The 18,875-nt window shown below is 43.6% G+C and overlaps 1 pseudogene; it reads right to left on the reverse strand.

Annotated features, from left to right (window-relative positions):
• Positions 1–3,912: 3,912 nt before the first annotated feature.
• On the reverse strand, positions 3,913–5,193 carry LOC146810284 (uncharacterized; annotated as a pseudogene).
• Between the last annotated feature and the right edge of the window lie 13,682 nt (positions 5,194–18,875).

Here is an 18,875-nt window from a genome sequence, read left to right on the forward strand (position 1 = left end):
GAGGACTGACAATCTGAGTAACCTTTGTCCATTATCATCCTTCAAATTACTGTAGCACACCTCAGTCACATCACAATTTGACATACCCACTGATCACATCCAACCATGTTAAGCCATAGTGCCAAAACAATCTCGCAATAGCCAGGTCCAGCTGCATTGCATTTAAGTCACAGAGTCTAATCGTAACAGTCATGTTGCCATGTGCACAAATGGAAAAGTTAATTTAGCCAATGCATCAGTCGCAATCATCACCATCTACCCCATCGGCACCTGTGTGCACTTGCTGTCACTATGGCAGGTAAGTACACCATGTTATGCCATGCTGCTTATATTGGGCTAGTATACTTCACAATGGTGCTGTTCTCTATATGATTGTGAAAAAAGGGACCCATGGGACAGGTGTTACCCTTACCAACTCACTGCTCCCTGAGTCCACGTCTGTGCATTCCTGTAGCCACATCATCACATGAGCACACTATTGAGATAGCCACACAGCGCACACAGGTCTGACAAGTGTACTGGGCTACTCACTTCACATAATGGATTATCCTGTGTAGGAAGGTCTCAGTTCAGACAACATTTATACAATGTGAGATGAAAAAATGCCAGGCTGGTGTTATGTGACAAGGGTCATGGGTTTAAACACATGAGAAACAAAATGTCGTACAAATGCAGAACAGCTGCACTCAACACTTAGGCCACTTAGAAGCCATTGCATCACATTCGAGACATCACAGAGGTCCGCACAGGCTCAGGACTGGGATTCATGCAGTCACTCATATGCAAAGTCACACTTTGCACAATACTCACCCCCAACTTGCTGCTGATGGGCCCTCAAGCGTCCATTCAGCTCTGGCTGTGTCACTGCCAAGATGCGTGCCACTAGTGGTGTCATGCTCCGGCGTGCTAACCTGCCACTTCGAGGGATCACCCCCAGCGTCATCTAAGCGATGTTTTTGCTCAGGCAGCAGATGTCATCCCACCTCTTGTGGCATTGCGTATGACGTAGGTTGGAGACACCCAGAGACCGCACCTTGCGCGCAATGGCCCTCCATATGACCGTACTCTGATGGACCTTAAGCTGCAGGCATGGGAGACAAGAAGAGGAGCTTTCTGTGAAACTGTGTTGTATACCACTGTGTGACAGTACAGGAGCATGAAAAAACATAGCACACTAACACATCAATGGAGAACAGAGCCTATACAGCATGTCACATAGTACACTTGGAGCAAACCATATAATTGCAAAGGTTACATATATGATGATGGACACACTACATGTCCATCACATACATATGCAGAGTGCCAGCACAGAAACCAATGTAAACATTGCCCTCAGCTGTGATGCACTATGTGAGTGAGCGTGACATACAATACACTGTAAATGATGTGTAGAGGTCAGACTCACTGTATCCTACACTACACGCCCCTTAATGTCCCTGACCATTGCATAGCTACATGTGTCATAGTGCTCACATTTAGGACCCTGATCTTACAATCTCACGCTCTTCTCACCAGGTGCAGTCCTGTCTTGTGCAATCCTCAGGCCTATGATGACTCATTGAGAAATAGGGTTGTGGACAACACATAAAACGGTAAAAACATCATTCAGTACCCTCTGGCCAAGCTACATTTGTAATATCTCAAAGGAGCATATGAACACTTAATGGACTAGGACATCACATAGCACAGGGAATATGTGTTCAGACTTCGAGTCTCTCAAACCAGCAGGGTAACCGGGTAACTGCCAGTCCACAGTATGTCATTCCCATCCTTAAATGCAGTCAAGGATCTGTGGAAATAAGGCTACACACCCCATTGACGTGAAGTCAGCATGCTAGGCAGAGTCTCACACACTTACACTACACAGTCTCATAATACCATATGTTCATTTTGGCTTAAGAAGAGCAGGACAAGTGTCCATGTTGCCATCTCCCCACATGCTCAAGTGCAATTTGTACTAGGTCATGAATGGAGCATGCTGTTGGCAAAATATTGATGCATGCAAATTGGCTTGCACTCACAGGCACATACTACTGTACAGTAAGTTGTTATCTGGGTTGACCTGGGATTTGTATTTTTTTCTTGCCATGGAGATGTGTCATTGGGGTGTGTCAGATGTTTTCGGAGGCTGCGCCTGAAAAACTGCCACACTTTGTAGCCTTGTTGTGTGGTTGCTTTCGACCGCCATTCCTCTTTCCGCACGACCGCAGCGGTCTGAACGCCAATGGTCCTCCCACCAGCTCTACCATTCATCATTTTGCGGGATCGCTGCGGTCAGGAACAACTGATCGGTCCGCTGGCTCCGCCATTGTATCATAATTTCACTTTCGGTCATTCCGTGGGTCGATCAGCATTTTTGGGGCTTTCTGCAGCAATTCTGTCTGTGGCGGACGGATTTTCAGCTTTTCCGGACGTTCCTAGCAGAGTTTTGTGGAATCCATCCACCGCAGTCAGATTTTTCTAGCAGTGCATCCTAATCTGACCGCCGGTTTTGCCACGGTACATGCGGACAGTTATTTTCCGCTACCACGGCGGTCGGAGTGCTTTTCCGTCCGCCATCGTAATCGACTCCTAAGAGTACCATGTAATTAAATCTAAGTCTTGGAATGTAGATAACCGTGCTATTTCATGGAGGTCTATTTCTCTCAGCAACCTTCCTTTTCATGACATGGTGTACAAACTTCTAAACCTGTGGAGCCATTGAACCTTTCCAGGTTTACTATCAATAATCTCTTCTACATAAAGCGTGCACATCATTACTGGTACAGTTTTTGTGTTGATCAAGAATATGCTTCTTCTGCATTAGCATGTTTAAAGAGTGTTCAGAAAATGTGGACAGATTTTGCTTTAATGGATGAAGATACTGGCTGTCATTTTGATACTGCATTACTGATAAGAAGAAATGCTGCTGCTCAGCTTCCTTGAAAAGAAGAAGGTGCTGACTGGGTGGGATTAAAAGAGGCCAACAGTTCACATGCCCCCATCTAGAATTGTATTTGCTGGTATGAGTAGCAGCAGGTTCTAGTACAGCTTGGAGAATCCTCCTATGTAGTGACTGACTTGAGGGTAAGTTGATGCTCAGCTAATATGAAATCCAGAATAGGTTGAAAGTGCCACAGATGCGATATACAGATCTCTGAATAGGATACTGGCTGGCACAAAGTATAGTTGCCAGTCTTGATGAGAGAACAAATAGGTGGGCAGCAAGTGCCTAGCTGTAGGAAATCAAGGTGGCTAACAGTGCTTTGTAATACTGTTCACATATTTCTACACATGACAAGCTGATGTGATGAGGATGCATATCCACTGTGACAGAAAGAAACTAAATGGACAGGAAGTTGGTGCTTGGCCAACAGTGCTTAGAAGCATGGTGGCTGCTCTCGCCTTGCCCCTGCATAGGGTGCTGACTTCTGCGATCACTGGCAGATATCGGCAGGTGGCATAAGCCTCAAGGAGAGTAGAAACTGTTTGAGGAGTAACTGTTGGTTTCCTGGCAAAGTGTGAGGCTGCTTCTCTGCTTCTCTGAGGCTGCTTCTCTGAATGAGCGAAAGGACCAGCTCATTTTTTAATAGGATACCTCCGGTTGCACATGTCAGAAAATCTGTTGAATGCTTCATTTAAATATTGCTGCTAAACTTCATTAGGTTCACAAGCCATTATCATTACATCAAAAAGTCTCTTGTTTCCACATTTACTGCACAAATACTTTTTTACCCTTTTCATACAGAAGAAGAATCTCTCCTTTGTAGCAGTAGTAATAGGAAATGTACGAACTAGATGTAAAAGATCCAGAACCTGATGAAATGCTCCTGGTAGGTACATGAAATACTGTCTGACAGAGTGAATGTTCTGTACATTCCTGTCTAAAAGATACGATTTTGTAGTTTCCAGTTCAGATTGAAGAAGACTTCAGTCTACTGCAGCCTCTGGATATTTGTCATCAATAACTAGTGCAGAGGAAAAGTCCACAAAATATTCAGCTTTTCGATTGTACATTTTGACAGCAGACATGAAACCCATGTTGTCTATAAATCGAGCATCAAACTCATTTTCAAATCTATCCAGAGTAGAAAAATAAACTTCCTTTTTTAAGTGCTCAGACTGTTGATTTCGACTTTCTGAGACATCAAAATGGCTGGATCTTTTCCCTACAGAAGTACTGACAAAATAATCTGTAAATTTGTTACTCAATTTATGGTGTCTTGAAGATAGAGCCCTTGGATTAGATTTTTCTTGAATCTCAATTCCACACTGTTCTGCTAAGTACTTAGCCTGACTTAACAATTCAGTCCACTGACTGTCTTGATGGAGCTTCATTAAAACACATCTTGTTGACTTAATTAGGTCATATGATCTTGACAAGACAAGGTTTTCTCTGTAGTAGTTCGGATACACAGCAAATCTTTCAGAGAATAGGTTCCATACACTGCAATGTAAGTAAGAAACCACAGTTTTCAATGTTCTTAAGAATTCCTTTGGCTTCTGAACTAGGCTCTTTGTCACATTGTTGTGATGCTATTACACGAAGAACAATGATAATAGACTCAAATCACATCTGTACTTTTCTAACACAGAAGTACCAGTAAAACCACCTAGTACCTGACAGTCTTTCTAGCTCCATTACATACAAGTTACTCTCTGGCTGAGCTTTCACAGAGAGTGCATGCCTTGGTGAACTTTGTGAATGAAAAACATAAACTGCTTGCTATGTTGAAAAGAAATGTTTTACAGGTTGTATGTTAGCTACTGTTTGCACTAACACATGGTTTCGGCGATGGGCATGGTAGTGCATATAAATTGCTTGTGATGCGATCTCTCTGATTTTTGCTTGGACATCATTAAAACAGCTACTCATAACGGATGTTCCATCGTAGCACTGTGCAACACATTACTTCCAGTCAAGTCCAGCTTTAAGTGTACTGCTTCAACAATGGCTGCAGCAAGGCTAGGGGCATCTAACTTCTCCATATGGTAACAGCCTATTGCATTCTCCTGAACAATTCCATCAACATCAACAAAGCAGATAAAACACAGCTGCTCTTTATGTGAGACATCTTTGGTTTCATCAACTAGAACTGCAAAATATGTTGTCACTTTTTTGACAATACGCTCATGGACGAGCTCTGCCAACACAGATATCATGTGATTTGGGTAATTAGGAGAGGTATAGTGTCCATACCTCCTTGACATTTTTTCTTTTAACCTCTCATCTTTAAAACAAATCATCTCTAACAAGTCAATGAAATTTCCCCTATTGTGAGACACCTCAGTTTCATCCATGGCACGGAATGCAAGCCCTTGATGACCTCAGAAACATACCACCTTAAGCTGCTCCACATGAAGTCTATTCTCCTCAATTTCCTGCTCCACACCTCTTGCTATCACGGAGGAAACTGAATAAAGATGGTTTGAAGTCTGCTGTAATATTTTGAAGTTGATCCAAGCAATAACTGATGATGATGCTTCTCTAACTGTCAATGTTTTGACACAGAACAACCAAGCATTTCCCACTCACTGAAGCCAAAATCAGCGAATGCAACATTGCCAGGTTCACGTCCTCCTCCTCCCACAGAAACAGCACTAAAATGCCTGCATGCAAAACAACAAAGAGCATCTTTAAGGACTGAATACTCAAGGATGGATTTTGTAATCTCCATTAAACCTATGGCATGCAGTTAAGAGGAATGTTTGAAGTTTTAGTTGTACTGGGTCGCTATAACGACTCAGTGACAAATCATCTGCTAAAAATTCCCTTGCCGGGTGTAAGTTTGATATTGGTGTCTGACTATTTTTTATGATTTCAGGTGCCTCTATTATGTCACTCCCTAAAAAAGGGATGGATTTTTTGTCATCACAGAGGATGAACAGTCAGTAAGGCCAGACAGGGAAGTACTGTTGTCTAAGCTGCCAACATAAGATGTCATAAATATGTGAGCATATGCCTTCACTGCTAAATAGAGCAGCATCAGACAACTCGTTTGTTCTCTTGCCATCATTAGAACCTGTAGGAGGGTGTTTGACACTCTTTTTTAGGGAAGAAATCCAATATTGATCTTGTTTTTAATCTTTGGGTTTTGTTGTAAGGAAAGACAGTTTTCTTGTTCCTTTGTTTGCAACTGAACTCAGCAATTCCACTGCAAAAAAAGTCAGACTTCCAAAAAAAAGTGTTAGGGCATGGCATGAAGGAAATATCGGACATTGGGCAGTGAGGAAACATCAGACCATGCATGACAGGATGTAGGGGACAGGTGCATGGACTCAGATAACAAAGTGCAATGAGTAGGGGCAGCAAGCTAACTGTTCAGGGCAGGCGGGAAGGGCAGTGGTAGAACAACAGCCACACAAAGTTGGACGTGGTGGAAGGGTATGGACTTGCACAATGGAGAGCACGGAGGAGGAGTGGTCAGGGGTAGCAAGCCTGGAGGGGGGCAGCACAATAGACAATGCCAGGCCAGACCCTGTGTCCAACCCACCTGCCGTGCATTATGATGGACATCTTACTTTACGTTATAAAAACCCTAGAAATGTATTGAAAAAACCAAAGGTTAAAGTGATGTTATAGCTAAGAATTGTAAGAATATCTAACTTACATTAACGAACCCATAGAATCCCATAGAAAAAACAAAGGTTAAAGAGGAGTTATAGTTAGGTGACAATGTCATGTAAAACATACCATTTAAAACCACCAAAATTCACCCTAAAGTAACTATTACTTGCACCCTTGCCATGCACTGCTTTTGCCCTTGCATATTAAATCACTCATGACATTCATTGACTACATTTATAACATCCCTAATCACATATGAAATGCCATCATACTCCTACATATGATCTACGTGTTGTAGACTCTAAAAATATCAGACCTGCTTTGTTTGGAGTTCCCTATCCTAGAGGTAGAGTAGACGGTGCTGAGCTCATACATATGCTGTGAATGTGTCAGGGCATTTGGATCTACTGGACAGTAATATTTGATATGCTCTGGTTGGCCATCAAGCTAAATCCAGCACAACTTCCATGTTTATAGATCTAGTGCTACTGATGGCAAGGCAGTGGATGGTTATGAGTTGGAAAACTAACAGGGTGTCTGCAATTAGTAAATGGCGCGTTGAAGTACTGATGGGGACAGAACTTGAAGAGGTGGCGTTGCGAATTGCCAAGAAACGGGGTATGGTGGATCGCATGAGGGACTGGGAGACTTTACTGAGGGATTTTACAACAGTGGGAATGATGAAGGCAGTAGGGCGCACCATCCAAAAAAGATGAGCCTATATATATGGAAGTGAAACTGCACTTGGGGTGTGAATGTTCCCGGTATCAGCCCCACCCTTGGGAGACATGTAACATGAGTCTTTGCCTGCCTCCTCACCACCTCCCCCACCCATTGAGGGCTTTTACATAATATAATCCCTTAGAAATATACCACCACATGCTTGTGATCCTAAATCATATCCTGGCTTAAAAACAAGCCTGGGATTTGTTTGTCTAATTGCTCTGTTCACTGCATTAAAGCAAGCTTATATCGTTTATTACAGCTTATGGAACTACCGACTGAAGATATTCAATGCAGTTTTAACAAAGCTGACGTGCTTTACATCCATTGAATGGAATGGAAAAGTGTTATAAGGGAACTGAACTGCAGGGCAACATACATGATTTGACTTTGCATAACTTCGACTATAAACATCCAGGAAAAAAGTCATTGAGAACTAAAGAGATACCTGATGTAATGCATTTGTAATTACAGTAAGATGTGGAGGGTACTAATACAATATAATGCAAAGCGCTGCACCAATGCATTAATGATTTTTTTTCTGAGACAGCATCAAATCACAGGGAAACAAATGGGAGACAGGCATAAGAGAGAATCACTTGTCTTCTATGTTAACCCGCTGTATTGGGGCTATATGCTCATGGGGGTGCCCAAGCTGGCTTGCTCCATTCTACTATGTGCTCACAATCATGCTAATTACATACATCTCACAACAGGGGGGGGGGAGATCCCAGTTATGACAAACTGTGCAGATTTTACCGGAGAGGCTGCCTTCTTACCAGGGATGCACTGCCATCAGCTTCAGCTAAAGCCAAAACTGGTGTTGTTGGACAAAACAGTTTTCTTAGCAAGTGACCGGCAGGGGCTGGCGCTGAGCGGACAGCACTGCCAAGGCGGAGCCACACTTCAGGCCACCATGCATGGCACTACTGGTCGCAATGGCCACTGCCCCCAGTAACAATCATGTCCACATCATGATGCATGCACTTAAAAATGAAACTTCTAAAGAAGCACTTAGTTGCTTACTGATTGTGCTTGTACAGGTTTGCCGCAGCCGGACGGGCCCACAAGAGTCACGAGTCAGCAACCACCAGGTTGCACGGTATAAGATTGTTTTCTGCGCAAGTGGCAGGCAGGGGCCAGCGAGGAACGGAAAGTGATGCGGAGTGGTTGTGGAGCCACACTTCAGGCCAACATGCACTGCACTGCTGGTCGCAGTGGCCACTGCTCCCAGGAACGAGGCATGTCCACATCATGAGGCATGTACTTAAAATTAAACTTCTAAAGAAGCAATTTGTTACTTACTGATTGTGCTTGTACAGGTTTGTCGTGGCCGGACTCACGTGACACAAGTTACAAGTCTATGACCACCGGGCCACACCACCACAAAGGTCCGACACCAACTCAGAGTGACACAGTGAAGTCACTATCGGCCCAATCAGGAGTCTCAGGAGTAGGACTCAAAGTCTGTTGCCTCACTGTCACTGAGTAAAATATGTAGAATCAATCACATGAGTCGGTGAAGATTCCCAAGTCCGCCTATGCTGAGAGACCCACGTGGCGGCGTGGTGCTTCATAGCAGCTTTTAGAGTGCCGCGGGAGCAGGGCCCTCACTGGTAGCGCGTTCATGCCATGAGATTGACAACCCTGTGACCCAAACACACTGTCCACCCATCGCACCAGCAGCACAAGTGCATCACAATGCTAGGGTGGCTGCAGTCAGAACGTAAACAGCAGGTGCACATGCAGCTGCTGGCTGAGCAGGCAGCATGTGTATAGTAACTAGTTAGTCACTCAAAATTGTGTCCAATCATGCCCCAGCCAGCCACCGCACTTCATGCGTATTCACTGAGCTTGCACATGCCACTCACAGGTGTCATTATTGGCTACCAATGCAGTCAAGCGCTGCTGCTTACGATGGTTTTATGCCCCAGAGCCAAGCGCTTGCCCAAGGCTGATGACAAACAGCCACGAGTCGCAAGCAAAGTGGCGGGGGTCACAACGGGTGGTTCAGGAAGCACAGCTGCAACCCCTAATTGACGTCCATTGATGCTGCTTCACTTATCGTGTTTATTGATGATTGATTACTAATTGTGTGGAGAACTGGAGGCCTTTGGATATCTACAGAGATACTGTTGATCACTAATCATGGTCCTCTGTGGGTTTATAGCTCAGATAAACACCAATAGTGACATATTATTTGACTCTCCTTTAGACATGCATTTGATTCACATCCAGTTACCATCGATGATTTTGACCTAAACATTTTATATGCCGCAATCGCCACAAATGGGTCTAAAAAGTATTAGCCATTAGCAATTCCCTGTGTGCAGTTGCATTAAACCATATCCCGTTTTGATCAGTGTTACTTGTCCAGTGTACTTTGCAGAAGCACTATTTTTTCAGTTCATCAGGTTATAAAAGCACTATTTGTTATAACTTCTCCGAAAAATATGCCTCCATACACTATCCACAATCGTGCCGTGGTTCATGATTTATAAAAGTGGACCACATTTTTGTTGTTTTTTTCCTTGGTCACTACATCCCGGATTCACCCACCCAAGTGACTGCAATAAAAGCGCTGTTTATTCCAAGCAGAAGCGTTCTCAGTATCATTTACTCACCATGTGCAATAACTATCCCGACTTTTGAATGACTACCAGCACATAACCTCAAAATGGCGAATGCTCCAGCGTTTACCACGCTAATACCTCTTCTTGAACCATACGTGCTTCAGCTGCAGGATGGAGTCGATCTGGTCCATGCTTAGAAAATTACAGATAAATAGATAAATACATATTGATAAGCACTATTGAAGAGATTGTCAACTAGATTTGATTAATGATCTGGTTACTAGTTAAGAAACTTTCCAGATTTCAGTAACTGTCACACATACATAGCATGTGCCAATCAAGGACATTTATACTCAACCAATTTAGAAGGCACATTCTCTGCCAAAGCCTGTCTGATGCCATGCCACTGCTCGAAGTCCCTAAGCTGAGCAGGAACCTACAAAAACCTAAGTTAACTCATGGAAGATGGGTAAACCATCCAGTCATGTTTTGTCAGCAAAATCTGTTACTTGTAATTAGTTTTTTCACTATCATTTCTACATGGCAAATATTGGAATACGAAAAAAAGAGAATTGACAAAGCCAATAGGTCTCTTCTTTTAAATGTTGGCTTTGCAAATGCTTCTTTCCTCAGATGAATGCAGTGCGCGAACATGAATGGTGGACCCCTTTTCCTATAGCTTAAGAAAAAGCAGTTCAGAGTGACCGCCATGCATGCATATATACTACGGTCACAGAGTTTCTCGATGACTTGCAATAGTCCTATAATATACGACATCAGGTACTTTATCCCATATATAAAATGAGCACTAACCACTTACATAGATCACCTACAGTGCATTCTAACTGAAGTCTGCTTTCACAGGTGGATGTATAGCTCACTCAGCATTGAAATGAGCCAACCTGGAAATGCCCAGGTATCCTAGCTCCTTGTTCGAGTCCAAATATCAGCACAATATGAAATAAACACTCAAATAGTTCATTTATGCAAAACAAAGTATGTTTAAGTAAAGATGCTAGACAGTAATACAAGGTATGGCAAAGGTATAGGATGTATACTGGAATGATGCGAAGGCAGGCACGTGTCGCAGGGGACATGACACTAACTGTATTATATGAGTGCCTACGCAAAGAAGTTTTATAGCGCCGGACCTAATCAAGCTTTGTATAAATGTACTATGAAGAATATTCATGTTGCATTGTATAAGGATGTATACTAAGAAAGGAAAACAAATGAATAAAATTTGTTTAAAAAAAGAAAATGCAAAACAAAGTATTCCTTTCACAGCAAAGCAGTCATCCAGTTCTAAGCTCACTACTGTTGATAAGCAAGTGGCTCTTGGGTCTATTTTGAAAGTCACCCAGCAAAGCAAGGAGACATTTTATTGTGACACATGAAATTTATAAAGTATGAAAATTAATTAGCAAATATGTTCACATCTGTCAGCACACACACTGCCACCATGTGTCTCATGATATCTGCTCCGCTCCCACGGTTTCCCAGTAGAAGCCACTGTAGTGTCTTAGATATTTCTAGGCGGACTCTAAAGAGGAATTATTTAGTCTGGTGGTAGGTGTTAAGGTGCAATTGTACGTTGAAGAATAAAGACGTCTGTTACAACGCTCCGTGTGTGGTGTGTTCATTTGCAAGCATGGGGAAGATGCTAAAACAGGTGACGAGTAGAGGATATGTGCCCCGGAGAAACAAGGCTGCACTCCCTGAGAGTTTGCAACAGTTCCGCAAACTGCTTGTGCGTGCCACGTGCACTCCAAATTGATGCCAAGCTGTCTGTATGTGGAGTCAAAGCCCCGCTCCAGCCTCTACACAGCCATCGAAGTTAAAGGCCCTGCTGAGGAGCACATTTGAAAAGACCTCCAAAAGCCACTGGTAAGGCTGAAAGAAGAGAGACTGCACCACGCCATAACACAGAACCATCATCAATATGAGGCAAACACTAAAGGCAGTGATAAGCAGGTAAAAAAACAGAAACTTACTTACTGGCACTAGCAAGTAAAGTGCTATACAACCTTGAAATCGGACAAGACAACCAGGCCCACACCACAGGGGTGTTGTGTGGAGAGGTTGCTGGTCCTGCTGTGCATGAAGAACTCTGCCTGAACAGCATGCGCTCTCAATGGCACAGAAGGGAGTGCAAAGTACAATGAAGTTACATTCCTGAAGCCACCAACACAGTTTGATACAGCGAAGAAACAGAACATCGGTGGCAGATGGACTGCATGGATCAAAACGTTCGATGACTTCATAGATGCACTAGAAGAAGATGAGAAAATCATTAAATATTTGAAAATCCTTGCTGGTTATGCAGTGAAAGAAGTGCTAAAGAAAGTGTCACAAACTGATGCAACATCGTACTACGAGATAAAAGAAGCATTGGAAGCCAAGTTCAATCTGATACTGATACCGATTCCTTGCTCAACACAATGGCCATCCGAATACCAGGAGACATATTGTGGCCTATGCCAGTAGAAACCTGTCTAAAACAGGGCTTGCCTACTTTCAGCCGGAGAAGGAAAGCCTGGCTGTAGGGTGGGCCTGCAAACATTTTCGGGTGCTTTTATATGGGAAACATTTCACTATCATTAGAGACCACCATACGTTGCTCACTGTCTTTGGAAACCCAAAAGCTAAGATCCCCCTCACATCAAGTGGTGGGGGTTGCAGTTGCAAGAGTATGATTTTACACAAGCAGAAAAAAGACAAAAACCCTGCAGAATACTTTCCACGCGTGCCGCGACCTTGCCACAGTTCGACATCCAAAGCGGCTTAAGAGTATCTAAACTTTATTGTGAGGTCTGGCACCTCTATCCATTGAACATATTGTTGCTGCAACCAATGCAGATAAAGACATGCTCATCCTGAAACACCTCATTACAACGCAATTTTGGAAGAAATTCGAACCTTTGCTGATGATGTTGAAATTCAAAAAATCAAAAATGCACAGGATGACTTTTCTGTCACCAGAGAGGGTATCATATTGAAAGGCTCAAGAATCGTCATACCTGAGAGCCTAAGACAGCAAGTCATTGAGCTAGCCCATGAAGGACATTGTGGCACTGTAGCCACCAAAAGAGCCCTAAGAGACCGAGTGTGGTTCCCTCGCCTAGATGAACAAGTTGAGAAAGAGCTAAAAGCGTGCCATCTGTGTACCTTTTTATCCCCCAAGGGAAAGAAGCATCCACTGACAATGTCTGACCTTCCTGCCCATGCCTGTGAGAGAGTTGCAGTTGATTTCTTTGGGCCTCTAGGAAATGAAAATCATCTCATGGATGTCATCTATTAATATTCGCGTTTTCCTTTGGTGGAAGACTTATCATTGACAACCCAAGACAAGGTCATCCAGTGGCTTGATTACATCTTTGCAGCGTGGCGCCTCCCCACTATTCTCAAATCTGATAATGGCCCACCATTCAATATCAAAGACTAAAGGAGTTTCTTGTTCGACTCAATGTCAAACATCACAAGACTACAACTCTCTGGCCCCAGGCCAATGGTGTTGTTGAACGATTTATGGGTACCCTCAAGAAGGTAATTCAGCGAGCATCGATGGAGGTAATCGATCCAAAGCAAGCCATGTGTCAAGCCCTTTTTGCCTATTGATCAACTCCGCACTTCACAACTGGTGAGAGTCCTGCCACCTTGCTATTTGGGAGAGCCATCTGAACCAAACTACCACAATGGACATCGGACCAATCGATGAATGGCAAAAACGTTCTCAAAAGTGCAGAATAAAAACATATGCTGATCAGCACTGACGGGCCCAGGAAACAGTCTTTGATTATGAAGATTGGGTACTGGTCAAACAAAAACGGAAGTAGAAAATGGACACTCCATTTGCTGTCCACCTACCTCAATGTTTATCAGCTCCTGAGATAATGAGCAAGGCGACCCACCTGATTGTCCAGATCAAACATCTGAGCCCATGTCATCGTGCCTGATCATCTGAACTACCTCATACCACCCGATCTGGCAGACCAATGCGAGTGCCTCTGTGACTCATTGAGGAAATGTGATGCTAATGTTTTCTGTACTTTTTATTTAACAAAGGGGTAGATGTAGTTTCTTTGATATTATGCATGCTAGGACCCTCGCGGTTGTGGGTAGACTCTAAAGAGGAATTACGTAGTTTGTTGGGAGGTGTTAGGGTGTGGTTATGAAAGTTATGATGTAATGTGTACAGAGTGTGATTGTACATTGAAGAATAAAGACGCCTGTTACTGAGCTCCGTGAGTGGCATGTTCATTTGCAAGCTCCCGGGCTGGGGAACATGCTACAGTCACTATCACAAAGTGGGAGAAGACATGAGCCTGAAATTTCTGCACAGTGTGTGTTTTCAGCTTGTTTTAGGAAGTTGGTCACTGTTAATATTCATGGAGGGAGGGATGTGTTTGCAATTCAACAGAATGCTAGTGGCAGCCCTTTTTGTGGGAAGGTGGTCAGTGCTTTGCATAAAGTCCTGCCCCCTTTTGATGTCCCGCCACCTTGTGCCTCATAAAGGTAATGAGTTCAAGGCCACGCCTCCTAACCTGAACCTTTCTCCACCTCCTTTCACAGGTTAAGATTTATCTTTATATATATATAGCGCAAACTTCTGATTAGCAGCAATTTGACACTGCATTTTCTGGATATTTTATTATCTTTTATAAAGCTGGGTTTATTCTTCCCTGAAAGCAATCTATTATCATAAAGGCTGAAAAGGCACAGCCTGAAATTTATAATTAATATGCTGTGATTGAATTTGGTTGAGGTGACAAAGGCAGAGGTTTTTGTTGAATCATAGCTAAGAAACTCTCCACGAGGCTACAGTGGAAAGTAACTCAGCGTTACTCCAGCATCTTCGCCTGCCCTGGAGCATGCAGATGAAGTACACCATATGGGAGCTGTAGTTAAACACTTCTTTATTCCTCAGCATACACTCACAAACTGCGCATTACATCATACCTTTCAGCTAACCACACCCTGACACCTCCCAGCATAGTTTGCAGTTCCTGTCTAGAGTTTGCCCCAGAACCACGAGGGTCCTAGAGCATATAACGCCAAAATGCTACATCTCCCTCTCTGTTAAATAAAAAGTGTCAGACATCATTACAAATCACATCTCTTCAATTAGGCAGCGAGGAGCTCGCACTTGTCCGCCAGCTCAGGTGATCCGAGATGATCGGGTTCCATCTTGATCGGGCACTGGCGACCTAGGCTCAGGTGCTTGGGCCGGACCTGATGGCGAGGTCACCTCATACATGGTTTCAGGACTCCTTCTTCACTCGCTCATCTAGCCGAGGGAAGCACACTCATCTCGTAGGACTCTTTTGGTGGCTACAATACCATGGTGTTTTTCAAGAGCAAGCTTGATTACTCTCTATACCTTAGGCTTTAAGGTATGATGATTTGCGAACCTCTTACTATGACGCCTTCTGGGGTGACTGACAACTCATCCTGAACATTTTTTAACTTTTGAAACAACATCGTCGGCAATGGGGCTGGTAGTTCTTCTCCATGATTGTGTGGCAAAGATTTCTTTGATAACAATCATGTCCTTATCAGCATTGGTGGCATTAGTGATGTGTTACACCGAGAGAGCTGCTGGGGTGCTGGATTTCACGATAAAGTTGAGATATGCTTTCGCTGTCTTAGATGTAGAGCTGTGACGATGTAGTGGAACTTGTTCAAAATTGGTAGTCTGTGGGGTTTTGATCTTTCCCCAGCTTGTGTATAGTCTCATAGTCCTACTCCTGAAGTCTTAACCCCCACCTCTCAATGCAAGGGGGCATTTTGGCCCTTGGATTTTCAAACATTTTGGGTATGCCTGGTTGTCTGTGACCATTTTCGATAGAGGAATAAAAGAAAATGTTTGCAAACCCACAACACAGCCAGACTCTCTTTCTCTGGCTGCGAGTAGGCGCGTTCTGTCTCAGACAGGGTCCGACTGGCATAGGCCACAATATGTCTCTGAGCATCCGGATTACCATTGTGTTAAGCAAGAATTGCCCCAATCCAGACTGGGCTTGCATCAACCTTTATCTCATAATGTAACTTGGGGTCAAAATAGGCCATTTCAGTTGCATTCTCAAGCGCATGTTTGATGTCTCTGAAACTTCTGTTGCACTGGAGACCAATGGAAAGGTGCATTTTGCTTTGTCAACTCAAAGAATGGGGCACACACAGTTGGAAAGTTGCGAATATATCTTGAGCTAGAACTGGCCATGGCTAGGAAGGATCACTGCATGGTAACATCTTGGGGGGGTGGGGCCAGGGGATGACAGTGCTTGCACCTTATCTGGGTCTGGAGTCATTCCCCTTCAGAGAATGTATGTCCAAGGAACTTGAGTTTGGTCTTGTGAAACTCGCACTTTGCAGCATTCAGAGCGAAGCCTGCATCAGTAAATAACTGGCACACTTGGGTGAGGACTTGGTTGTGCTTTTTTTGTGTTTTCCCAAAAATCAATATGTCATCACTATAGTTGAAACATGTGCAACAGGTTGAATTTTTCGGCGAATGGCATCCTGAAATAGCTCAGCAGCTGAAGATACTCTAAAGCTCTGTCTCTTGTATCTGAACAAACTAATATGAGTCAAAAGGGTAGTAATGTACCGGCAGTTCTCTTCTAGTTCACGTTGATGGTTTCCTTTATTCAGGTCAAGACGGGAAAATACTTTGGCTCAGTTCAGTTGCATTATCATGTCCTCTATGTGAGGACCAGAGTGACTCTCTCTCTCTCAATGGCTTTATCCGCCTGCCACATGTCAACGCAAATATTCACAGATCCACTACTGTCCTTTTTGGGCACTATGACAATGGCTGAAACCCATGGTGTGGGGCCTATGGAGTGCTCAATGATGGCATGTTTCAAGAGCGCTTCCAGTTATTTCTCCACAGCTATCTGTAGATGAGAAACAACTCTACAATGTCGCTGAGAAACAGGGTGAATATCTTCATTGATATGAAGCTGTACTTTTGTTTTCCTGAGTTTTCGCAGGTCATGGAACAATGATGGCAATCGGCTCATGATTTTACATTGAGCACAGAGATTGTAGTTGAGGGATATCAACCCTACGTCAGTAGTGGTGGCAAAGCTGAGCAAACAGGCACTTGGCAGTGTCCCTTGTAGAACATCAATGGTGGCTTGCACTGATGTCTTTTTGTGTTGCATTGTTGCTGTGAAAGGCCCTTGGATTTGCAAGGGCTCAGACGCGGCACCGGTAAAGACCTTCGTGCCTGACAGGGAGAGGCAAGACACAGGGAATAGGCTGTTAAACTTTTCCATGAGCATTATGCTAATCAATGCACCACTGTGTATGGTGAAAGTTATTGGGTGGTCATTCACTTTCTCTATGATTTTGGGACAGTGTTCAAAAGAAGGCTGGTGTTTTGTTTGGTGTGTTTTCTTTGAATTGTGATCTTCTTCACATGCATCTAATCCAACATTTGCATGCTGTTTGTTGGTTGACACCATTAGGGTACACTCATCTTCTTCATTGGTACTTGACATTGACATCAATAAGCCTTTGTATTATGAACTTGACGATGATTAATTTTGCCTGATCTCCACTTCTCATAGTTGATGTTGCTTTTTGGTTTTGTGGCGGTCGCGAGTGTTTCTGTAACATTCTTACGTCCATCTTCTCTTTCCGTTTTGGTGCACTTGATTTGTTTTCGCTCAGCACACAGTTATGAAATTATTTTCTTTCTCACAACCTTTACAGACCTGGCCAACGGCTGGAAAATCACCTTCGTGGGGAAATGAAAATCCACATCAAAAACATAGCTTTGATTTATTTAAAGATGTTGACTTCCGTGCATCACATTTCTGCATGTGCTTGCTTTTCACAGTCAGGGCTGATTCTTTGTGAGCTGTTCCTGCTTCCATGTCAGCAGCTTGTTGGTCTGCTCTTTCTTCTGCTCTTACAGCCCTCAATATTTTCTTCAAACTGTAGGTTACTCTCAAAATGCGTCTCCTAAACGAGTCTGAAAGAGAGCCGTCGATGATTCTGAGACATAGGGCTTCTTCGTTGGGTGAAGTCACAGAATTTGCAATGTTTAATGAGGGCATTAAGTCTTTTGACAAAATAATCCATTGTTTCACTAACCTGTTGCCGTGCTTGGCTGAAGATATACCTTTCATAGTCGACATTCAGACTCGTATTGAACTTGGCCTCTAACGCCTATTTTACCTTTTGGTATCAGTTTGCTTCAGTTTATGAAATCTTCTTTAACACTTCTTTCACACTGTCACCTGCCAGATTTTTCAAGTATTTGATGATCTTCTTTTCATCTTTTTCTTCTAGCACATTTATGAAGTCATTAAATGTTTCGAGCCCCGCAGCCCATCTTGCACCAATGTTCTGCTTCTTAGAGGTGTCAAGAGGCGGTGGTGGCTTCAGGAACATGGCTGCATTGTATTTCTCACTCTCATTTTCTGCCATTGAGAGCATGTGCTGTTCGGACAGCTTTCACGGTACCCTGCTGCCCGTAACTTCTGCAAAAACAACCCTTGTGTTTGCACTTGGTTCACAACGCCTGATTCCAAGTCGTAGACAGCTTCACTTGTCTTGAATGCGCTCCTCTGCAGGGTCTTCACCTTCCTTTTGACTGTGTATGGGTTGGAGCAGGGCCTTGACTCCACGTGTGCCGGGCGCAGACTGCTTTGCATTGATCTCGGGCATACGTGATCTGCATGAGCAGGGACAGCAGCCTTCTTTTATTCGTGGCACGTTTGCCCTACTCATCGCCAGATGTAGAGTCTTTCCCGGTCGTTGAGCATGCCGATGAAGTACACTACATGGGAGCTGTAATTAAACACTTCTTTATTCCTCAGCATACACTCACACACTGCACATTATATCATACTTTTCAGATAACCACACCCTGATACCTCCACCCATATTACGCAGTTTCTATCTAGAGTCCACCCCAGAACCACGAGGGTCCTGGAGCGCCAATATGCTACAGTTACGTGTGACACTTCGAGCCACTCCTGCCATTTTAGTCAATAGTCCTATCCATTAAGGGGTCT

Source organism: Triturus cristatus, chromosome 7 (genome assembly GCF_964204655.1).
Source record: "Triturus cristatus chromosome 7, aTriCri1.1, whole genome shotgun sequence".
Lineage (NCBI taxonomy): Eukaryota > Metazoa > Chordata > Amphibia > Caudata > Salamandridae > Triturus > Triturus cristatus.